The sequence below is a fragment of the Ovis aries genome, chromosome 11 (genome assembly GCF_016772045.2).
Source record: "Ovis aries strain OAR_USU_Benz2616 breed Rambouillet chromosome 11, ARS-UI_Ramb_v3.0, whole genome shotgun sequence".
NCBI lineage: Eukaryota > Metazoa > Chordata > Mammalia > Artiodactyla > Bovidae > Ovis > Ovis aries.
In genome coordinates, this window is record NC_056064.1 from 13,917,893 (window position 1) to 13,940,474 (window position 22,582).

The 22,582-nt window shown below is 42.0% G+C and overlaps 1 pseudogene; it reads right to left on the reverse strand.

Moving 5' to 3' along the window:
- LOC105606875 (keratin-associated protein 10-5-like) overlaps window positions 1-21,751 on the reverse strand; it is a 42,767-nt pseudogene extending 21,016 nt beyond the window's left edge.
- Window positions 21,752-22,582: the final 831 nt, after the last annotated feature.

A 22,582-nucleotide genomic window follows, 5' to 3' on the forward strand; every position in this document is an offset into this window, starting at 1 on the left:
TATGTGCTGTCACAATACACCTATTAAATATCAGGAAGGAGAAAGGAAAACACACGAAAAGCAGAGTAAGCTTGATAAGTACCTTGACATGATTCAGTGCAAATGCAAGGATATTGCTTAAACTTAACTGCTGGGGATAGGGAAGTGGGGAGGAAGTAAAGAAGGAAATGAGCTAATTTTATTATGACTATTACTCATAGTAAGAAATCTATAGGGAATAATAAATAAAGGGTGGGGACCACAGTTAGTACTGTAAGGTCTTGACATAAGATATGTATAAGAACAAAAAGCATAGCGCTTTCTAAATGCAGAACATATAATAAGAGAGAGGGAAAGGGATAGACAGGTTGCAGAAATAAAATAGGTTATTTAATGAAAGACTATGTGTCTAACAAATACATCTACAACAGTAAATAAAATAACAACCAAACAGGTAAGATAAATCTTATACATCTCTTTTAAAGATATATGTAGAATTAATATGTGATAAAATAATGCCTGGAATCTGAAAATAACAGGGATGGGGGAAGTGGGTGGGATTAGACTTGAAGGAAGAAAGACCACACGTTGAGAATGATTGGGTGATGGGTACATGGTGTCTCATTCTACCAATCTGTCTGCTTTGTACATAGATGGCCCGTAATAAAAAGTTTAAACTGAAATGCTCTGAGGGAAGGCTAAATATCTTAGAGTTAAAAATGTGCAATCACTAACATGTCCATACACACAACAGAGTACGTATGGAATGACCAACAGTTATGTTCCTCTGGGCAAAGGGAGTGTGGGTACCATTTATTTGTTTCTATAGCTTTGGTTGTAGAGTCTTGCTTTCCAGCCGTAGATATATATTTGGGGGGTGGTAAAATGAGTGTGCTGGAGAAAATTGAGAAGGACTGAATGCAATGGTGCCGTGATGAAGGAGTTCAAAGAACACGCCATCCTTTGAATGTTTTATGTTGAAAACATTCAAAACTGTACTCAAGATAAATTACTATTGAACATTTGCTGAAAGGTTGGGAAGGACCAAGTGCATAGTCCTTTTAAGCCCAGGACATCGGGCAGGGCGCTCAGCCTCACTTGCTGGCGGGGCTGGTGAGCACACGTGGCCACAGCCATTGCCGATGCACTTCTCTCCTGCCGCGCAGTCCCGGTCTTCTCGGCACTGCTCCTCACAGACACCTTCACGGTCAGAAAAGACTGGGCTGAGACTCTTAAACTAAATAAATACTTATAAATGACCATGGCATAACAATAGCAGCACATACTTTGATCTAGGACTTCGCTGTTTAAATATGATCTCACATAGAACCTCATCTGACCCTAACAGCAAATAATAGCTGAGGTATTTGCAGGGGTATTTGGAGTAATTCCTTAGGACTGAAGTCTTCGTAGGAAAGAAAGATGCAAGGAAAGCGGTTTAATGGCAACCCCAATGATCTTTAACCAGTAGGTTTTATTTTTGGTATCTTGTAGATGAGGCCATTGAGAGATTGGTCCATGGCAAAGTTGGGACTTGAAGTCTGGTTCAAGTTCAACCGGACTTCAAGTCCGGTTCTTTGCCTTTAAAGCACATGTGCCTTTTTCTATACAATTCAGTGAAATAACCTTGAATATAAAGTTGAGCCATAAAGGTCCAGAAATTATTTCTGATGCAAGTAGAATATTTAGTTCAGTTCAGTTCAGTCGCTCAGTTGTGTCTGACTCTTTGCAACCCCATGAATTGCAGCAAGCCAGGCCTCCCTGTCCATCACCAACTCCCTGAGTCCACTCAGACTCACGTCCATCGAGTCAGTCATGCCATCCAGCCATCTCATCCTCTGTCGTCCCCTTCTCCTCCTGCCCCCAATCCCTCCCAGCATCAGACTCTTTTCCAATGAGTCAACCCTTCGCGTGAGGTGGCCAAAGTACTGGAGCTTCTGCTTTAGCATCATTCCTTCCAAAGAAATCCCAGGGCTGATCTCCTTCAGAATGGACTGGTTGGATCTCCTTGCAGCCCAAGGGACTCTCAAGAGTCTTCTCTAACACCACAGTTCAAAAGCATCAATTCTTCGGCGTTCAGCTTTCTTCACAGTCCAACTCTCACATCCATACATGACCACTGGAAAAACCATAGACTTGACTAGACGGACCTTATTCTGCAAAGTAATGTCTCTGCTTTTGAATATGCTGTCTAGGTTGGTCATAACTTTCCTCACAAGGAGTAAGCGTCTTTTAATTTCGTGGCTGCAATCACCATCTGCAGTGATTTTGGAGCCCCCCAAAATAAAGTCTGACACTATTTCCACTGTTTCCCCATCTATTTGCCATGAAGTGATGGGACTGGATGCCATGATCTTCGTTTTCTGAATGTTGAGCTTTAAGCCAACTTTTTCACTCTCCTCTTTCACTTTCATCAAGAGGCTCTTTAGTTCCTCTTCACTTTCAGCCATATGGGTGGTGTCATCTGCGTATCTGAGGTTATTGATATTTCTCCCAGCAATCGTGATTCCAGCTTGTGTTTCTTCCAGCCCAGCATTTCTCAGGATGTACTCTGCATATAAGTTAAATAAGCAGGGTGACAATATACCGCCTTGACACACTCCTTTTCCTATTTGGAACCAGTCTGTTTTTCCATGCCCAGTTCTAATTGTTGCTTCTTGACCTGCATACAGATTTCTCAAGAGGCAGGTCTGGTGGTCTGGTATTCCCATCTCTTTCAGAATTTTCCACATTTTGTTGTGATCCACACAGTCAAAGGCTTTGGCATAGTCAATAACGCAGAAATAGATGTTTTTCTGGAACTCTCTTGATTTTTCCATGATCCAGTGGATGTTGGCAGTTAGATCTCTGGTTCCTCTGCCTTTTCTAAAACCAGCTTGAACATCTGGAAGTTCACGGTTCACATATTACTAAAGCCTGGCTTGGAGAATTTTGAGCATTACTTTACTAGCGTGTGAGATGAGTGCAATTGTGCGGTAGTTTGAGCATTCTTTGGCATTGCCTTTCTTTGGGATTGGAATGAAAACTGACTTTTTCCAGTCCTGTGGCCACTGCTGAGTTTTCCACATTTGCTGGCATATTGAGTACAGCACTTTCACAGCATCATCTTTCAGAATTTGAAACAGCTCAACTGGAATTCCATCACCTCCACTAGCTTTGTTCGTAGTGATGCTTTCTAAGGCCCACTTGACTTCACATTCCAGGATGTCTGGCTCTAGATGAGTGATCACACTATTGTGATTATCTGGGTCGTGAAGATCTTTTTTGTACAGTTCTGTGTATTCTTGCCACCTGGATTCTAATCCCTAAAGAAGGTCTCGATGTGACTTTTTGATCCTCATAGAGACAGAATTTAAAGATGGAGGCCACCCTGGAAGCTGCATCAAAACCTTTGGCAAAAGAACAACATCTGAACCAACAATCACATCACCACCACCAAGAGAATTCTCACTGTGGGTCCTGCCACAGGGTCAACCTGCTTCTGTCCTCCTCATGATTCATCTCTTTCCAGCTCACTTTTATCATCTGTACCTGGGTGACTGATGTATGGCCTCGGCAAGGAAGAGAGGCTGCACTAGACAAGTGACTCCAGATATTGCTGACTATGATAAACCTTTCGATGTGTTTCTCTGGAAGACCACACAGTTGTGCCAGATCAGATCATGTCATGCACTTAACTCTTCCAGGACAGAGCAGGGTGGAGAAAGTCAGGACTCACCTACACTCATCAGCGGGGAGCAGATTCTCCGACAGCCATCCTGGATGCACTGTTTTCCTCTCCCACAATCCCTGTCTTCACTGCACTTGATGCTACAGATGGCTGATGAGCAGAAATATGTGGTTAAAAGCTCTTCTCTTACAATCTCAAAATAAATACTTCAAATGCCTTTACAATGTCATTCAAAAACCGTCAATTCCCTGGAAATACATCTATCTACTTATGTGCAGAAAGCTACATGATACAACAAAGAAAATAATTTAACTATCTTATAAATGCAGAGAGATGCCACGTTCTTGAATGAAAAGACAGGGTGTTTTAGAGATATCAATTTCTTTCCCAAATTGAAATTTGATACAGTCCTAGTCAAAATTGTAGAAGGATTTGTCACAAAACTGGATAAGCTGACTCTGAAATTTTATATGAAAGTTCAACACAACTAACAATTATCAAGATAGGAATCGAGATAAGTTTAGCAAACTTGCAGGACTGAAATGTGGTTGGATGAACTGGGCTCTCCATATGAAAAAATAAGAAACCTTGTCTCCTACCTCACACCACACAACAAATCTGTTCAATTGAGTTATAGATCTAAGGGCAAGGTAAAGCAGTAAAGCTTCTAGAAAATGCTATAAAAGATAGCTTCAAGACCTTGGGGTAGGCAAATATTTCTTAAATTTTATAGAAATATTACTGACCATGAAAATAGGTAGATGGAATCTCATTTAAATTATGAACTTTTCTTCATTGAATGAAAACATTAAGGCAGAGAAAAGACAAGCCTCATTGAGAGAAAAAGTTTATAATACACATACACAACAAAGACAATTTGGATCTGGAATTGCTTACAAGTCAATAGTAAGAAATCATATCCTAAGAGAAAAATGGGGAAAAGGGTTGAGTAGACAGTTCATAAAGGAGATAATTGGAAGTTGTGAGACAAAAATAATGTCAGATTCTGAGAAGGTGGTTTTAATTGTGCAGATTGGCATAGTTTTTGAACTTTCTAGAATCTCCCCATAAAAACAGAGCAATCAAGATAGCACAATTCAAAACACATAGACAACAGATTTGTAGAACAAGATATCCCCTCAAACTCCAAAATATGAGTGGGTGGAAGGAGACAAAACATTGTCTTCCACCAGACCGATGAGATGTCTGCATCTGTGCAGAAATCCGAGGAAAACGATGAGGTGACTGGTAGAGAAGCCTGGGGACATCATTCCTACAAGAACTTCCTAAGGAACCCACTAGAGGTTGACTGCCAACCAACCAAAGTAGTGGAGAGATAGGAAAACTGGGAAGGCAATGGCAGCCCACTCCAGTACTCCCACCTGGAAAATCCCATGGACGGAAGAGCTTGGTGGGCTGCAGTCCATGGGGTCACTAAGAGTCGGACACAATTGAGCGAATTCACTTTCACTTTTCCTTTCATGCATTGGAAAGGAAATGGCAACCCACTCCAGTGTTCTTACCTGGAGAATCCCAGGGATGGGGGATATTTGTGGGCTGAGGTCTATGGGGTCGCACAGAGTTGGACACGACTGAAGCGACTTTTGTAGTAGTAGTAGTAAGGTCATTAAATACATACTTACAGAAGAATTACGACTCAAGAATGTACTGTTTTTTAAAATTACTTTTTCATTATTTACACTAGCAAAGTAATGCTCAAAATTCTCCATGCAAGGCTTCAGCAATACGTGAACCGTAAACTTCCAGATGTTCAAGCTGGTTTTAGAAAAGGCAGAGGAACCAGAGATCTAATTGCCAACATCCACTGGATCATGGAAAAAAGCAAGAGAGTTCCAGAAAAACATCTATTTCTGCGTTATTGACTATGCCAAAGCCTTTGACTGTGTGGATCACAATAAACTGTGGAAAATTCCGAAAGAGATGGGAATACCAGACCACCTGACCTGCCTCTTGAGAAACCTGTATGCACGTCAGGAAGCAACAGTTAGAACTGGACATGGAACAACAGACTGGTTCCAAATAGGAAAGCAGTACGTCAAGGCTGTATATTGTCACCCTGCTTATTTAACTTATATGCAAAGTACATCATGAGAAACACTGAGCTGGATGAAGCACAAGCTGGAATCAAGATTGTCAGGAGAAATATCAATAACCTCAGATATGCAGATGACACTACCTTTATGGCAGAAAGTGAAGAAGAACTAAAGAGCCTCTTGATGAAAGTGAAAGAGGAGAGCGAAAAAGTTGGCTTAAAAGCTCAACATTCAGAAAACGAAGATCATGGCATCCAGTCCATCACTTCATGGCCAATAGATGGGGAAACAGTGGAAACAGTGGCTGACTTTATTTTTTTGGTCTCCAAAATCATTGCAGATGGTGATTGCAGCCATGAAATTAAAAGACGCTTACTCCTTGGAAGGAAAGTTATGACCAACCTGGACAACATATTAAAAAGCAGAGACATTACTTTGTCAACAAGGTCCGTCTGGTCAAGGCTATGGTTTATCTAGTAGCCATGTATGGATGTAAGAGTTGGACCATAAAGAAACCTGAGCACTGAAGAATTGATGCTTTTGAACTGTCATGTTGGAAAAGACTCTTGAGAGTCCCTGGGACTGCAAGGAGATCCAAGCAGTCCATTCTAAAGGAGATCAGTCCTGGGTGTTAATTGGAAGGACTGAGGTTGAAGCTGAAAATCCAATATTTTGGCCACCTGATGCGAAGAGCTGACTCATTGGGAAAGACCCTGATGCTGGGAAAGATTGAAGGTGGGAGGAGAAGGGGATCACAGAGGATGAGATGGTAGATGGCATCACCGACTCAATGGGTAAGCTCTGGGAGTTGGTGATGGACAGGGAGGCCTGGCGTGCTGCAGTCCATGGGCTCCCAAAGAGTCGAGCACAACTGAGTGACTGAACTGAGTTGAATGTACTATGAAGACAGTCTATGAACTAACTATTTGCTGTGACAATATACCTATTAAATATCAGGAAGGACAAGGAAAGAACATATGAAAAGCAGAGTAGGCTTGATAAGTACCTTAACAAGATTCAGTGCTAATGCAAGGATATTTCTTAAACTTAACTGTTGGGGATAGGGAAGTGGGGAGTAAGGTAAGAAGGAAATGAACTATTTTTATTGTTTACTATTTACTATGGCTATAGTAATATTTCAGAGAAGGCAATGGCACCCCACTCCAGTACTCTTGTGTGGAAAATCCCATGGACGGAGGAGCCTGGTGGGATGCAGTCCATGGTGTCGCTGAGGTTTGGACCCGACTGAGCAACTTCACTTTCACTTTTCACTTTCATGCATTGGAGAAGGAAATGGCACCCCACTCCAGTGTTCTTGCCTGGAGAATCCCAGGGATGGGGAGCCTGGTGGGCTGCCGTCTATGGGGTCGCACAGAGTTGGACACGACTGAAGCAACTTAGCAGCAGTAGCAGCAGCAGCATAGTAATATTTACTATTAACCATACTAGGAAATCTATAGGCAATAATAAAAAAAAAGGGTGGGGATCACAGATAGTACTCTAAAGTCTTGATATAAGGTACCTATTAGAAGAAGAACCATAAAGCTTTCTAAATGCACAACATGTAATAAGAGAGAGGGAAAGGGATAGACAGGTTGCAGAAATAAAATAGGTTGTATAATGAAAGACTATGTGTCGAATAAATATATCTACAACAGTAAATAAAATAACAACCAAACAGGTAAGACACACCTTATACATGTCTTTTAGAGATACATGTAGAATACATGGAGAATGTGGTAAAATAATGCCTGGAATCTGAAAATAACAGGGATGACGGGAAGTGGGTGGCATTAGACATGAAGGAAGAATGACCACCTGATGACAATGGTTGGGTGACGGGTACATGGTGTATCATTCTACCAATATGTCTGCTTTGTACACAGATTGCCCATAATAAAAAGTTAAAACTAAAAAGTGCTGAGGGAAGGCTGAATATCATAATGAGTTAAAAATGTGCAACCACTAACACATCCATACACACAGACAGAGTAAGTGTGGAATGACAAACAGTGGTGTTTCTCTGGGCAAAGGGATGTGGGTTCCATTTATTTGTTTCTATAGCTTTGGTTGTAGAGTCTTGCTTTCCAGCCATAGATATATATTTGGGGGGTGGTAAAGTGACTGTGCTGGAGAAAATTGAGAAGGACTGAATGCAATGGTACCATGATGAAGGAGTTCAAAGAACACGCCATCCTTTGAATGTTTTATGTTGAAAACATTCAAAACTGTACTCAAGATAAATTACTATTGAACATTTGCTGAAAGGTTGGGAAGGACCAAGTGCATAGTCCTTTTAAGCCCAGGACATCGGGCAGGGCGCTCAGCCTCACTTGCTGGCGGGGCTGGTGAGCACACGCAGCCACAGCCATTGCCGACGCACTTCTCTCCCGCCGCGCAGTCGCGGTCTTCTCGGCACTGCTCCTCACAGACACCTTCACGGTCAGAAAAGACTGGCTGAGACTCTTAAGCTAAATAAATAGTTATAAATGACCATGGCGTAACAACAGCTGGCGTATACTTTGATCGAGGTCTTCACTGTTTAAATATGATCTCACATAGAACCTCATCTGACCCTAACAGCAAACAATAGCTGAGGTATTTGCAGGGGTATTTGGAGTAATTCCTTAGGACTGAAGTCTTTGTAGGAAAGAAAGATGCAAGGAAAGCAGGTTAATGGTAATCCCAATGATCTTTAACCAGTAGGTTTTATTTTTTGTAGTTTATAGATGAGGCCACTGAGAGATTGTCTGGTCCATGGTAGAGTTGGGACTTAAATTCTGGGTCCTTTGCCTTTAAAGCACATGTCCCTTTTTCTACACAATTCAGTAAAATTAATCTTGAATATAGAGTTGAGCCCCTATATGTCCAGAAATATTTCTGATGCAAGTAGAGGATTTACTGGATTCTAATCCCTAAAGAAGGTCTCAATGTGACTTTTTGATCCTCATAGAGACAGAATTTAAAGATGGAGGCAGCCCTGGAAGCTGCATCATAACCTTTGGCAAAAGAACAACATCTGAACCAACAATCACATCACCACCACCAACAGAATTCTCACTGTGGGTCCTACCGCAGGGCTGACCTGCTTCTGCCCCCTCACGATTCATCTCTTTCTGGCTCACTTTTATCATCTGTACCTGGGTGACTGATGTATGGCCTGGGCAAGTGAAGAGAGGCTGCACTAGACAAGTGACTCCAGATACAGTGATTATCATAAACACCTCTGCATTCCGGTTTGTTTCTCTGGATGACCACACAGTTGTGCCAGATCAGATCACGTCATGCACTTAACTCTTCCAGGACAGAGCAGGGTGGAGAAAGTCAGGACTCACCTACACTCATCAGCGGGGAGCAGATTCACCAACAGCCATCCTGGATGCACTGTTTTCCTCTCCCACAATCCCTGTGTTCACTGCACTCGATGCTACAGATGGCTGATGAGCAGAAATATGTGGTTAAAAGCTCTTCTCTTACAATCTCAGAATAAATAGGTCAAATGCCTTTACAATATCATTCAAGAATGATCAGCTCCCTAGAAATACATCTATCTAATTATGTGCAGAAGGGTACATGATACAACAAAGAAAAAAATTTAACTATCTTATAAATGCAGACAGATGCCATGTTCTTGGATGAAAAGGTACGGTGTTTTAGGGATATTAATTTCTTTCCCAAATTGAAATTTGATATGGTCCCAGTCAAAACTGTAGAAGTATTTGTCACAAAAATGCATAAGCTGACTCTGAAATTTTATACAACCAACAATTACCAAGATGAGAATCAAGATAAGTTTAGCAAACTTGCAGGACTGAAATGGGGTTGGATGACCTGGGCTGTCTGTATGAAAAAAAAGAAACCTTGTCTCCTACCCCACACCCTACAACAAATCTGTTTAAGTGAGTTATAGGTCTAAGGGAAAGGTAAAGCAATAAAGCTTCTAGAAAATGCTATAAAAGATAGCTTCAGAACCTTGGGATAGGCAAATAGTTCTTAAATTTTACAGAAATATTACTGACCATGAAAATAGATAGGTAGACGGAATCTCATTAAAATTGAATGACAACATTAAGATGAGAAAAGAATAGCCTGATTGAGAAAAAATGTTTATAATACAAGTACACAACAATTTGGATCCAGAATTCCTTACAAGTCAATAGTAACAATTCATATTCTAAGAGAAAAATGGGGAAAAGGATTGAGTAGACACTCCATAAAGGATATAATTGGAAGTTGTGAGACAAAAATAATGTCAGATTCTGGGAAGGTAGTTTTAATTGTGCAGATTGGGATAGTTTTTGAACCTTCTAGAATCTCCCCAGAAAAATAGAGCAATCAAAATAGCACAATTCAAAACACATAGACAACAGATCTGTAGAACAAGGTATCCCCTCAAACTCCAGAATATGAGTGGGTGGAAGGAGACAAAACACCATCTTCCACCAGACCAATGAAGTGTCTGCATCTGTGCAGAAATCCGAGGAAAGAGATGAGGTGACCGGTGGAGAAGCCTGGGGACATCATTCCTATAAGAACTTCCTAAGGAACCTACTAGAGGTTGACTGTCAGCCAACCAAAGGAGTGGAGAGATAGGAAAATTGGGAAGGCAATGGCAGCCCACTCCAGTACTCTTGCCTGGAAAATCCCATGGATGGAGGAGCCTGGTGGGCTACAGTCCATGGGGCCGCTAAGAGTCGGACACGACTGACGACTCCACTTTCACTTCTCACTTTCATGCATTGGAGAAGGAAATGGCAACCCACTTCAGTGTTCTTGCCTGGAGAATCCCAGGGATGGGGGAGCCTGGAGGGCTGCCGTCTATGGGTCTCACAGAGTTGGACATGACTGAATCGACGTAGCAGCAGCAGCAAAGTCATTAAATACATACTTACAGAAGAATTAAGACTCAATAATGTTCTATGAAGAGAGTCTATGAACTATTTGCTGTGACAATGTACCTGTTAAATATCAGGAAGGACAAAAGAAAGAGCATATGAAAAGCAGAGTAAGCTTGATAAGTACCTTAACATGATTCAGTGCAAATGCAAGGATATTGCTTAAACTTAACTGCTGGGGACAGAGAATGGGAGAGGAATGAAAGATGGAAATGAGCTAATTTTAATATGACTATTACTCATAGTGGGAAATCTGTAGGCAGTAATAAAAAAAAAAAAAGGATTGGGACCAAGGTTAGTACTCTAAGGTCTTCATATAAGGTAGCTATTAGAACAAAAACATGAAGCTTCCTAAATGCAAAACATAATAAGTGAGAGGGGAAAGGGGTAGACAGGTTACACAAATAAAATAGGTTATATAATGAAAGACTATGTATCTAACAAATACATCCACAACAGTAAATAAAATAAGAACCAAACAGGTAAGACAAACCTTATACATGTCTTTTAGAGATACATGTAGAATACATGGAGAATGTGGTAAAATAATGCCTGGAATCTGAAAATAACAGGGATGACGGGAAGTGGGTGGGATTAGACGTGAAGGAAGAATGACCACACGTTGACAATGGTTGGGTGACGGGTACATGGTGTATCATTCTACCAATATGTCTGCTTTGTACATAGATGGCCTGTAATAAAAAGTTAAAACTAAAAAGTGCTGAGGGAAGGCTGAATATCATAATGAGTTAAAAATGTGCAATCACTAACATGTCCATACACACGGACAGAGTACGTATGGAATGACCAACAATGGTGTTTCTCTGGGCAAAAGGATGCGGGTTCCATTTATTTGTTTCTATAGCTTTGGTTGTAGAGTCTTGCTTTCCAGCCATAGATATATATTTGGGGGGTGGAAAAGTGACTGTGCTGGAGAAAATTGAGAAGGACTGAATGCAATGGTGCCGTGATGAAGGAGTTCAAAGAACACCCCATCCTTTGAATGTTTTATGTTGAAAACATTCAAAACCGTACTCAAGATAAATTACTATTGAACATTTGCTGAAAGGTTGGGAAGGACCAAGTGTATAGTCCTTTTAAGCCCAGGACATCGGGCAGGGCACTCAGCCTCACTTGCTGGCGGGGCTGGTGAGCACACGTGGCCACAGCCATTGCCGATGCACTTCTCTCCTGCTGCGCAGTCCCAGTCTTCTCGGCACTGCTCCTCACAGACACCTTCACGGTCAGAAAAGACTGGGCTGAGACTCTTAAACTAAATAAATACTTATAAATGATCATGGCATAACAATAGCAGCATATACTTTGATCTAGGACTTCACTGTTTAAATATGATCTCACATAGAACCTCATCTGACCCTAACAGCAAATAATAGCTGAGGTATTTGCAGGGGTATTTGGAGTAATTCCTTAGGACTGAAGTCTTTGTAGGAAAGAAAGATGCAAGGAAAGCAGGTTAACGGTAATCCCAATGATCTTTAACCAGTAGGTTTTATTTTTTGTAGTTTATAGATGAGGCCACTGAGAGATTGTCTGGTCCATGGCAGAGTTGGGACTTGAATTCTGGGTCCTTTGCCTTTAAAGCACATGTGCCCTTTTCTAATCAATTCAGTGAAATTAACCTTGAATATAGAGTTGAGCCCCTAAAGGTCCAGAAATTATTTTTGATGCAAATATTTACTGGATTCTAATCCCTAAAGAAGGTCTCAGTGTGACTTTTTGATCCTCATGGATCCAGAATTTAAAGACGGAGGCAGTCCTGAAAGTTGCATCAAAACCTTTGGCAAAAGAACATCTCAACCAACAATCACATCACCACCACCATTGTGGGTCAATGATAAGTCAATAGTAACAATTCATAACCAAAGAGTAAATTGGGGAAAAGAATTTAGTAGACACTTCATAAAGGAGATAATTGGTAGTTGTGAGACAAAAATAATGTCAGATTCTGGGAACTTGGTTTTAATTTTGCAGATTGGCATAGTTTTTGAACCTTCTAGAATCTCCCCATAAAAACAGAGCAATCAAAATAGCACAGTTCAAAACACATAGACAACAGATCTGTAGAACAAGATATCCCCTCAAACTCCAGAATATGAGTGGGTGGAAGGGGACTAAACACCACCTTCCACCAGACCAATGAGGTGTCTGCATCTGTGCAGAAATCTGAGGAAAGCGATGAGGTGATTGGTAGAGAAGCCTGGGGACATCATTCCTACGAGAGCTTCCTAAGGAACCCACTAGAGGTTGACTGTCAGCCAACCAAAGGAGTGGAGAGATAGGAAAATTGGGACTAGTAAGGTCATTAAATACATACTTACAGAAGAATTAAGACTCAATAATGTTCATGAAGAGAGCCTATGAACCCTCTATATGCTGTGACAATATATCTATTAAATATCAGGAAGGACAAGGAAAGAACATACGAAAAGCAGAGTAAGCTTGATAAGTACCTTAACAAGATTCAGTGCAAATGCAAGGATGTTGCTTAAACTTAACTGCTGGGAATAGGGAAGTGGGGAGGAATAAAGAAAGAAATGAATTATTTTTATTATTTACTATTGCTATAGTATTATTTTGGAGAAGGCAATGGCACCCCACTCCAGTACTCTTGCCTGGAAAATCCCATGGACGGAGGAGCCTGGTAGGCTGTAGTCCATTGGGTCGGGAAGAGTCAAACACGACTGAGCGACTTCACTTTCACTTTTCACTTTCATGCATTGGAGATGGAAATGGCAACCCACTCCAGTATTCTTGCCTGGAGTATCCCAGGGACGGGGAAGCCTGGTGGGCTGCTGTCTATGGGTTCGCACAGAGTTGGACACGACTGAATCGACTTCGCATAGTGTTATTTACTATTAGTCATAGTAGGAAATCTATAGGCAATAATAAATAAAGGGTGGGGACCCCAGTTAGTACACTAAGGTCTTGATAGAAGGTACCTATTAGAACAAAAAACATAAAGCTTTCTAAATGCAAAACTTATAATATAAGAGAGAGAAAAAGATAGACAGGTTGCAGAAATAAAATAGGTTATATAATGAAAAACTATGTGTCCAGTAAATACATCTACAACAGTAAATAAAATAACAACCAAACAGATAAGATAAACCTTATCCTCTCTTTTAGAGATACATGTAGAATACACATAGAATGTGATAAAATAGTGCCTGGAATCTGAAAATAATAGGGATGGGGGAAGTGAGTGGGATTAGACAAGAAGGAAGAAAGACCACACATTGACAATGGTTGGGTGATGGGTACATGGTGTATCATTATACCAATCTGTCTGCTTTGTACATAGATTGCCCATAATAAAAAGTTAAAACTAAAATGTGCTGAGGGAAGGCTAAATATCTTAATAAGTTAAAAATGTGCAATCACTAACACATCCATACACATGAACAGAGTAAGTGTGGAATGACCAACAGTGATGTTTCTCTGGGTAATGGTGGTTTCTATAGCTTTGGTTGTGGAGTCTTGCTTTCCAACCTAGATATATATTTGGGGGGTGGTAAAGCGACTGATGCTTTTGAACTGTGGTGTTGGAGAAGACTCTTGAGAGTCCCTTGGACTTCAAGGAGATCCAACCAGTCCATCCTAAAGGAGATCAGTCCTGGGTGTTCTTTGGAAGGACTGATGCTGAAGCTGTAACTCCAACACTTTGGCCACCTCATGTGAAGAGTTGACTCATAGGAAAAGACCTTGATGCTGGGGGGTTTGGGGGCAGGAGAAGAAGGGGATGACAGAGAATGAGATGGTTGGATGGCATCACTGACTTGATGGACATGAGTTTGGGTAAACTCTGGGAGTTGGTGATGGACAGGGAAGCCTGGCATGCTGCTATTCATGGGGTCACAAAGAGTCAGACATGACTGAGCAAATGAACTGAACTGAAAGTGAGTGTGCTGGAAAAAATTGAGAAGACTGAATGCAATGGTACCATGATGAAGGAGTTCAAAGAACACCCCATCCTTTGAATGTTTTATGTTGAAAACATTCAAAACCGTACTCAAGATAAATTACTATTGAACATTTGTTGAAAGGTTGGGAAGACCAAGTGTATAGTCCATTCAAGCCCAGGACATCAGGCAGGGCGCTCAGCCTCACTTGCTGGCGGGGCTGGTGAGCACACGTGGCCACAGCCATTGCCGATGCACTTCTCTCCTGCCGCGCAGTCCCAGTCTTCTCGGCACTGCTCCTCACAGACACCTTCACGGTCAGAAAAGACTGGGTTGAGACACTTAAATACCATGAATATTTATGTTGTAAATGACCACGACCTAATAACATCAGAATACACTTTGATCTAGGTCTTCATTGTTTAAACACGAACTCACTGAGAAACTCATCTGACCCTTCCATCAAATAATATCTGAAGGATTTGCAGGAATATTTGGATTTCAATTCAGAGACATTTTCTTTTAAAGCACATGTCCTTTTTGCTATACAACTCAGTGAAATTAACCTTGAATACAGAGTAGAGCCCCTTAAGGTCAAGAAATTACTTCAGATGAGAATTTATTGGATTCAGATTCCTCAAAAAGTCTCAGTGCGGCTCTTTGATACTCCTGGAGACAGAGTTTAAAGACGGAGGCAGCCCTGGAAGCTGATCAAAGACTTGGGCAAAAGAATAACACCTCCACCACGAGTATATCACCACCACCAAGAGAATTCTCACTGTGGTTCCTGCCATAGGGTTGACTTGCCTCTGCCGTCACATTATGAATCTCTTCCAATCTCACTTTTATACTCTGTAAATGGAGGTTGTCTGGTGTTGTGGTTTGAGCAAGTAAAGAGAGGCTAGTAGATGCTGCTGCTGCTAAGTCGCTTCAGTCGTGTCCAACTCTGTGCGACCCCATAGACGGCAGCCCAACAGGCTCCCCCGTCCCTGGGATTCTCCAGGCAAGAACACTGGAGTGGGTTGCCATTTCCTTCTCCAATGCCTGAAAGTGAAAAGTGAAAGTGAAGTCGCTCAGCCGTCTGACTCTTAGTGACCCATGGACTGCAGCCCACCAGGCTCCTCCATCCATGGGATTTTCCAGGCAAGAGTACTGGAGTGGGCTGCCATTGCCTTCTCCGGCTAGTAGATGAGTGACTCCCAAATGTGGCCGATGATAACAAGCATCTTTAAAATGAACTACGGATAGTAGGACCTCTTCAGGCCTAATTACTCAGCTTCTCCAGGGTTGAGCCTGTACTTATATATTTTAATGAGGGCTCCAGCTGATGCTGATGCTGAGATGGACTAGAGATTCTTCCAGAGCCAGTATGTCTGACATTTTAGGATTTAATCAGCTTTTACCAATTTGTGGAGGAAAACTAGGGAACCACAACTCTACGTCAATATCCAACCATTCATTCATTTGCTCATGGTTCATTTACTCATTCATTCATTCCCTTGTTTCTAATTCATTAACTTATTCTAAGAAAAATATCAACTCTGTGTAAGGAACAGGACTAGATGTTTCAGGAAATTGGGACGTTTAGTTTTCAGATCAACAGGGCAGATTAAAACTCGGATGGGAAATCAAGTTTGCTCTGAAATAGCCACAGTTCACAACACTATGCGTCTTTAATAATAAGTGACAAGAGAAAGGGACTGCAAAGACTAGATAGGAGTGGTTTAGTGATTACTGTGCTAGAGAATTAGCTGGGATTTGAACTCACAAATACAGTCACACACGATGACAAAGACCATCCAATGGGGAAAGAATGGCCTTTTTAATAAATGGTGCTGAGAAAATGGACATCCACATGCAAAAGAATAAATTGGGATTACTGCCTCGAATCATATGTATACATACATACACACCTATAGTATGCGCTTCCCTGGTGGCTCAGACAGTAAAGAGTCTACCTGCAATTTGAGAGACCTGGACTCAGTCCCTGGGTCAGGAAGATCCCCTGGAGAAGGGAATGGCTACCCATTCCAGTATTCTTGCCTGGAGAATTCCATGGACAGAGGAGCCTGTTGGACTATAGTCCATGGGGTTGCAAAGAGTTAGACACGACTAAGTGAGTAACACACAGCCATACAGTATACACACACATATGTACAAAAATTCACTCAAAATGGATCAAAGACCTAAATGTAAAAGTTAAAACTATAAAGCTCATAGGAGGAAACATGGGTATAAATCTTTGTGACCTTGGATTGGGCAATGGTTTCTTAAATATGACACCCAAAACAAAAGCAAAAAAAGAGGCATATAAGTTGGCCCTCAAAAAATTAAAGTCTCTTGTGCATTAAAGAACACTGCCAAGAAAATGGAAAGAAAATCCACAGAGCGGGAGAAAATATTTGCAAATCGTATGTCTGATAAGGGTCAAATGTCTAAAGCATGCTTCTAAGGTGTCTCAGTGGTGAACGATTTGACTGCAGCGCAGGAGACATGGGTTGGTTCCCTGGGTTAGGAAGATCCCCTGGAGAAGGAAATGGCAATCCACCCTAGTATTCTTGCCTGGGAAATCCCATGAACAGCGGAGCCTGGTGGGCTATAGTCCATGAGGTTGCAAAAGGGTCAGACGCATCTTAGCAACCAAACAATGACAACAATCCAGAATATATAATGAATTCCTACAGTTCAGCAAGAAAAGGACAAACCCTCCCATCTTGCAAAGGGAGGGCTTGATTAGACACTTCTTGAACAGATTACATACAAATGAACATTAAGCATATGAAAAAGCACCCAATATCATTAATCATATTAATCACTAGCAAAATGCAAATTGAAACCACAATGAGGTATCACAGTAAGATATCCCACAATCACTATGATGGCTATAATTAATAGTCAGGTGTCAACAAGTGTTGGAAAGGATGTGGGAGGGTTGAGAACTCTCACAGATTGATGTTGGGTAAACTGGTACAGGCTCTGTGGAAAAGAGAGCTTGGCAGTCCCTCAAGAAATTAATCATAGACTTGCCACATGACTCAGCAACTCTACTCCTTGCAAATCCACCCAAGGGAACTGAAAGCATGTTCACACAAAAATTTACACACAAATGCTCATGGCAGCATAACTTGCTTACTAGCCACAAAGTAGAAATAACACAAATGTCCATCAACTGATGAATGTATAAATCACACCTGGTAGAGCCATACGATCCAGCCATAAAAAGGAATGGAGTACTGATATATGCTAAATTTAGATAAATTTTGAAAATGTTGAAGAAGCCAGACATAAGAGCCCACATTGTTATATAATTTCCTTTACATGAAATATCTAGAATAGAAAAATGCTTCGCAGATGGAAAGTGGATTAGAAGGGGGTGGGGGTGGGGAGGAAAGAACAGGGAGTTTGACAATGGGTATGGGCTTTCTTTAGGGGGTGATGAATGGTCTGCAATTAGATGGTGATGGCTGCACAACATTGTGAATATATTAAAAACCACTGAGTGGTACAGATTAAAATGGTAAATTTTATCTCAGTAAACACACGCAAGCAAACACAGAGCTTGAGACCTCAGAGAGCCTGATTTAATTGGTCCAGTCGAGGGTCTTGGCTTTTTAATACACTTCTGGGGTGATTCTAAAGTATTGGCAGAGCCTCTTCCTACCCAAAATGTGGTCTGTAGGCCAGCGTCATCAGCATCACTTAGAAGCTTGTTAAGAATGCAGAATTTTGGACTCCATCCCGGACCTGAATCACAGTCTGCAGTTTAACCGGATCCTTGGGTAATTCCTGTCATATTAAAGTTTGAGAACTACTGCCCTAGTCTAGAAGAAATGAGTGTGTCCATTATGTTTATGATGGAAATAGTACACTGGGACTTTCAAGGATTAAGGAGATTTCCACAGTCTGGGGTTGAGGAGGTTGTCACATAAGAGAATATATTTACATTTTGAGGAAATCAGTCGCCTGATTAGAGCTGCACTTTGGGAAGAACAATCTCACATTCAAGCGTAGAGTTGGCTGGAATTCAACACACATGTGTTTTAGAGGAGAAAGAGTTCCAAGAGTATTGCAAGGGTCCAGGTATGTAACTAGGGTGGTGGCAATCAGATTGCAAAGGCTATAAGAGAAACTGTGAAAGAAGCTTTGACAAAGTCTGGTCATTGCTTATATGGGGGGAGCAAGACAGCCAGAGAAATCATCTTTGGCTGTGGAAGTGTAGGAAAAGAAAGCCAAAAGCACAGAAAAGGAAGAGCAAAGACAGAAGCCACGGAAGACAGATTCAGATGGAAAAATCATGAACAATGTCAGATTCTGCAGAAATACCAAGGAGGTTGACTATTGAAAAAAATTATTAGATTGTCAACCAGGAAGAAACTGATGCTTTGGGAGAGTGAAGTCGGGGGATAATTGGTGAAGGGGGGATGTTGGTGGTGATTGTAGTGGTGGTGATGGTTGAAGCGATGTTAGAAGGGCTCAGGTGGGATTGGTAACTGTCAAGAAAGACAGAAAACGGAAGTGGGTTCAGAAGCATGTTTCTCAACAATGCAGAAATGTATTTGTTTGTAGGTAGAAGCAAATGGAAAGGAGAGGGTAGAGATACTGGGAACATACCCAGAAGCTGATGGAGCAGAGACAGAGGAGGAGGTGAGGGCAGTGCAAATGGAAAGCTGGCCTCTGGAGAAAGGGAGAGAGGAGGTCGGCAGACACAGAGCGATGCTGGCATGGGGACTCGTGGGGAAAATCGAAGTGTGCCCCGGTGTCTCCTCATGCGGACTGTTCTCCAGGTTCACCCGTCCCCGCTCCACCCCCTCTTTAGACTGCACAGGAGTGCTAGATTTTCCCCTTTCTGACTCTCTTGTTCTGAGAGGTGGGACGAGACTTACCAATTGCCTGGAGTCTTGTGTTGAGGGTGAGGAGAATGGCCAGGAGGAAGAGGCTGCCCAGCTTCATGTTGCTAATTGAGGACATCGTGTGCAGAAGATGCAGCAAGGCCCAGGCAGCTGAGATTTATACGCTGCTGGACAGAGATCCTGGCCTGCGTTCAAGGCCACCATCAGCACTTAGGAAACTTGAAACTTGGACCTCTGCCAAGCAGCTGACTTTTCTGGAAAAAAAAGACCCCCCCCCCAAAAAAAAACCCCTCACAAACTCTATGTGGTGTTGGGCAATGTTTGTTTTCCAAGCAAGTTCTTTGAGACATGGTTCTTACTGTAATTAAAAAAAAAATCTATCAGATGAGAAAACGAGAGATGTGAGAGTGGGTGAAGAAGACAGTGATAGAAGATAGATGAATATAGATAGACAGATAGACAGATATATAGAAGCCATGCCGTGCCAAGTGGCTTCAGTTGTAAGCAACTCTTTGCTGCCCCATGGACTGTAGCCTGCCAGGCTCCTCTGTCCATGGGATTCTCCAGGCGAGAATACTGGAGTGGACTGCCATTTTCTCCTCCAGGAGATCTTCCCAATGCAGGGATGGGAATCAGAGTCTCATGCACTGTAGGCAGATTCTTTAGCATATGAGCCACGATGGAAACTCATAGATAGAAGAGGTAACTCAACAACCTCTGTGTGCAAAGTGCTTTCCTCTTTAAGCATCACAACTGAGGTACCACAAGGTTAAATAGCTTGCTTGAGGTTACAGAGCTACTAAATGGGGCTCAGACTCAGATATTATTGGCTTCATATTTCATGACTCCTTTCCTATAACTCTCTGTCTCTACATCAGCACCTGGGTCTAAATATTGTATTGCATCTTATGATACTGTTAAGGGACCCATCTTTCTCCTTCTTCCCTAAAGGTGGTGCTAAATATTTGTGCATCTGTATGCTTGTAGATGTATGTGGATGTGGATTGATAGATGCATGAGAGTGCAGAAAGCTTCTGGAACAATAACCTCTCAAGTAGTACCAGCACTCCCTTCCTGTTAGGAATAACAAAGTGAGTTGAGGGATTTAGGTACTCAAGAGGTCTTTAGTGTCAACTGAAATAAGACTAAGGTAAGGAGAATACATTGACATATTACTTGTATAATTAACAATGAATGATGGAAGAAAGATAAACTCCCTAAAATATGGAGACTAGATTGGAGAGTTGCAGGACTAGTGTCAGGAAGTGCTGTTCAGTTCAGTTCAGTCGCTCAGTCGTGTCCGACTCTTTGCGACCTCGTGAATCGCAGCACGCCAGGCCTCCCTGTCCATCACCAACTCCTGGAGTTCACTCAAACTCACTTCCATCGAGGTGGTGATGCCATCCAGCCATCTCATCCTCTGTCGTCCCCTTCTCCTCCTGCCCCCAATCCCTCCCAGCATCAGACTCTTTTCCTATGAGTCAACTCTTCGCATGAGGTGGCCAAAGTACTGGAGTTTCAGCTTTAGCATCAGTCCTTCCAAAAATCACCCAAGGCTGATCTCCTTGCAGATCCAACTCTTGAGAAGACTCTCAAGAGTCTTCTCCAACACCACAGTTCAAAAGCATCAATTCTTTGGCGCTCAGCCTTCTTCACAGTCCAACTCTCACATCCATACATGACCACTGGAAAAACTATAGCCTTGAAGTGCTGGTAGGAGGGTTTATTAAACATATCATACTGCAATATAGAGAAACATATCTATCCAATCTGTCTTCCATACCCCTGGCTTTCCCTAAACTCTTTGATACTGTGTTTACCCTACAGGACTTAAGAATCCACCAATTAGTGCTCCTTGTGATGCTGGGAGAGAGATGAGCAGACCTGTCCCTGGATGCCAAGCCCTCTTTCTGCAGTCTCGGTGCCACTGGAAGGCATTTACTCTCTCTTCTCACCTTCAAAAATTCAGAAGAAATAAAATTGGAATCCTTCTTGTGCAATCAGTGGAAAAAATAGCTGAGCCAAGTCTCATGCATAAACAAGTTTTGGCTCTCCCATCTTGCCCCAGCTGTCCTGCACAGAAAGTACCATGGTGGGGTCAGAACTCCTCAGCTTTTGCTTTCTGTATCTGGGAACATGGGACACAGGGGAGATGAAAACCCAGATGTTCATTCTAGTAAATCACATGGTTGTAAATCAGTGCAAACTCCTCTCCGCTTTCAATTTCTCTTTCTAATCCCTTTAATACCTTGAAGTACCCTCACTCTGATCTCTGTCAATAGCATCTATTGGCAAAACCTGCACTGTTGGAGACACTTATGGACTTTATGCTTCCCCGCACCAAAGTACCACCCAGCAGGGATGGGTTCCACCATAAATTCATGATCAACAGCTTCAACAATGCCCTGCAATTTTAGTACAATTTCAACACAAGCTCCCACTCTTCATAAAGTGAATTGAAGTAAAAGTCACTCAGTCATGTCCAACTCTTTGTTACCCCATGGACTATAAAGTCCACGGAATTCTCCAGACCAGAATACTGGAGAGGGTAGCCTTTCCCTTCTCCAGGAGATCTTCCCAACCCAGGGATCGAATCCAGGTCTCCTGCATTGCAGGTGGATTGTTTACCAGCTGAGCCACAAGAGAAGCCCATTCTTCATCAGGATTATTGAAAATCTTGTCCATGCTTCTCAAACCTCAGTCTCTTCCAGTCCTTCATACTCAGAAGTTGACCTTGACTCCTCCTTTACAGGAAAAAAATTTTAACTACTAAATCAATTTCTTTAAGAGATATAGGACACTTAGTAGCAAAGTGCCTCTGTTAAGATACCTTTTGGTGAACAATTTTCCCACCCCTATAGGGTGGATTTCTGTGGGTTCTGTGGGTGCAGCACCAAACTGATCATGATCCCATGAATCTGATCTTGCCTTCTCCAAGAAGGTCCACATCTCATCCCTGGGGGTAAGGATGCCTTGGGCACACTGAGTCCTAGAGTTAGTGGCTGTTCCTTGCATCTGCCACCCTCATACTCTTTAGAATTCTCTTTACTCCTGCTAGTCAATCCCTCAGTCAACAAGAGAGTCCAAAATGCAGTACTTGGGTGCAGTCTCAAAACCAATGATCTCGGTCTGTTTCCAAGGCAAACCATTCAACATCAGAGTAATCTAAGTCAATGCCTCAGCTACTGATGCCAAAGAAGCTGATGTTGACCAG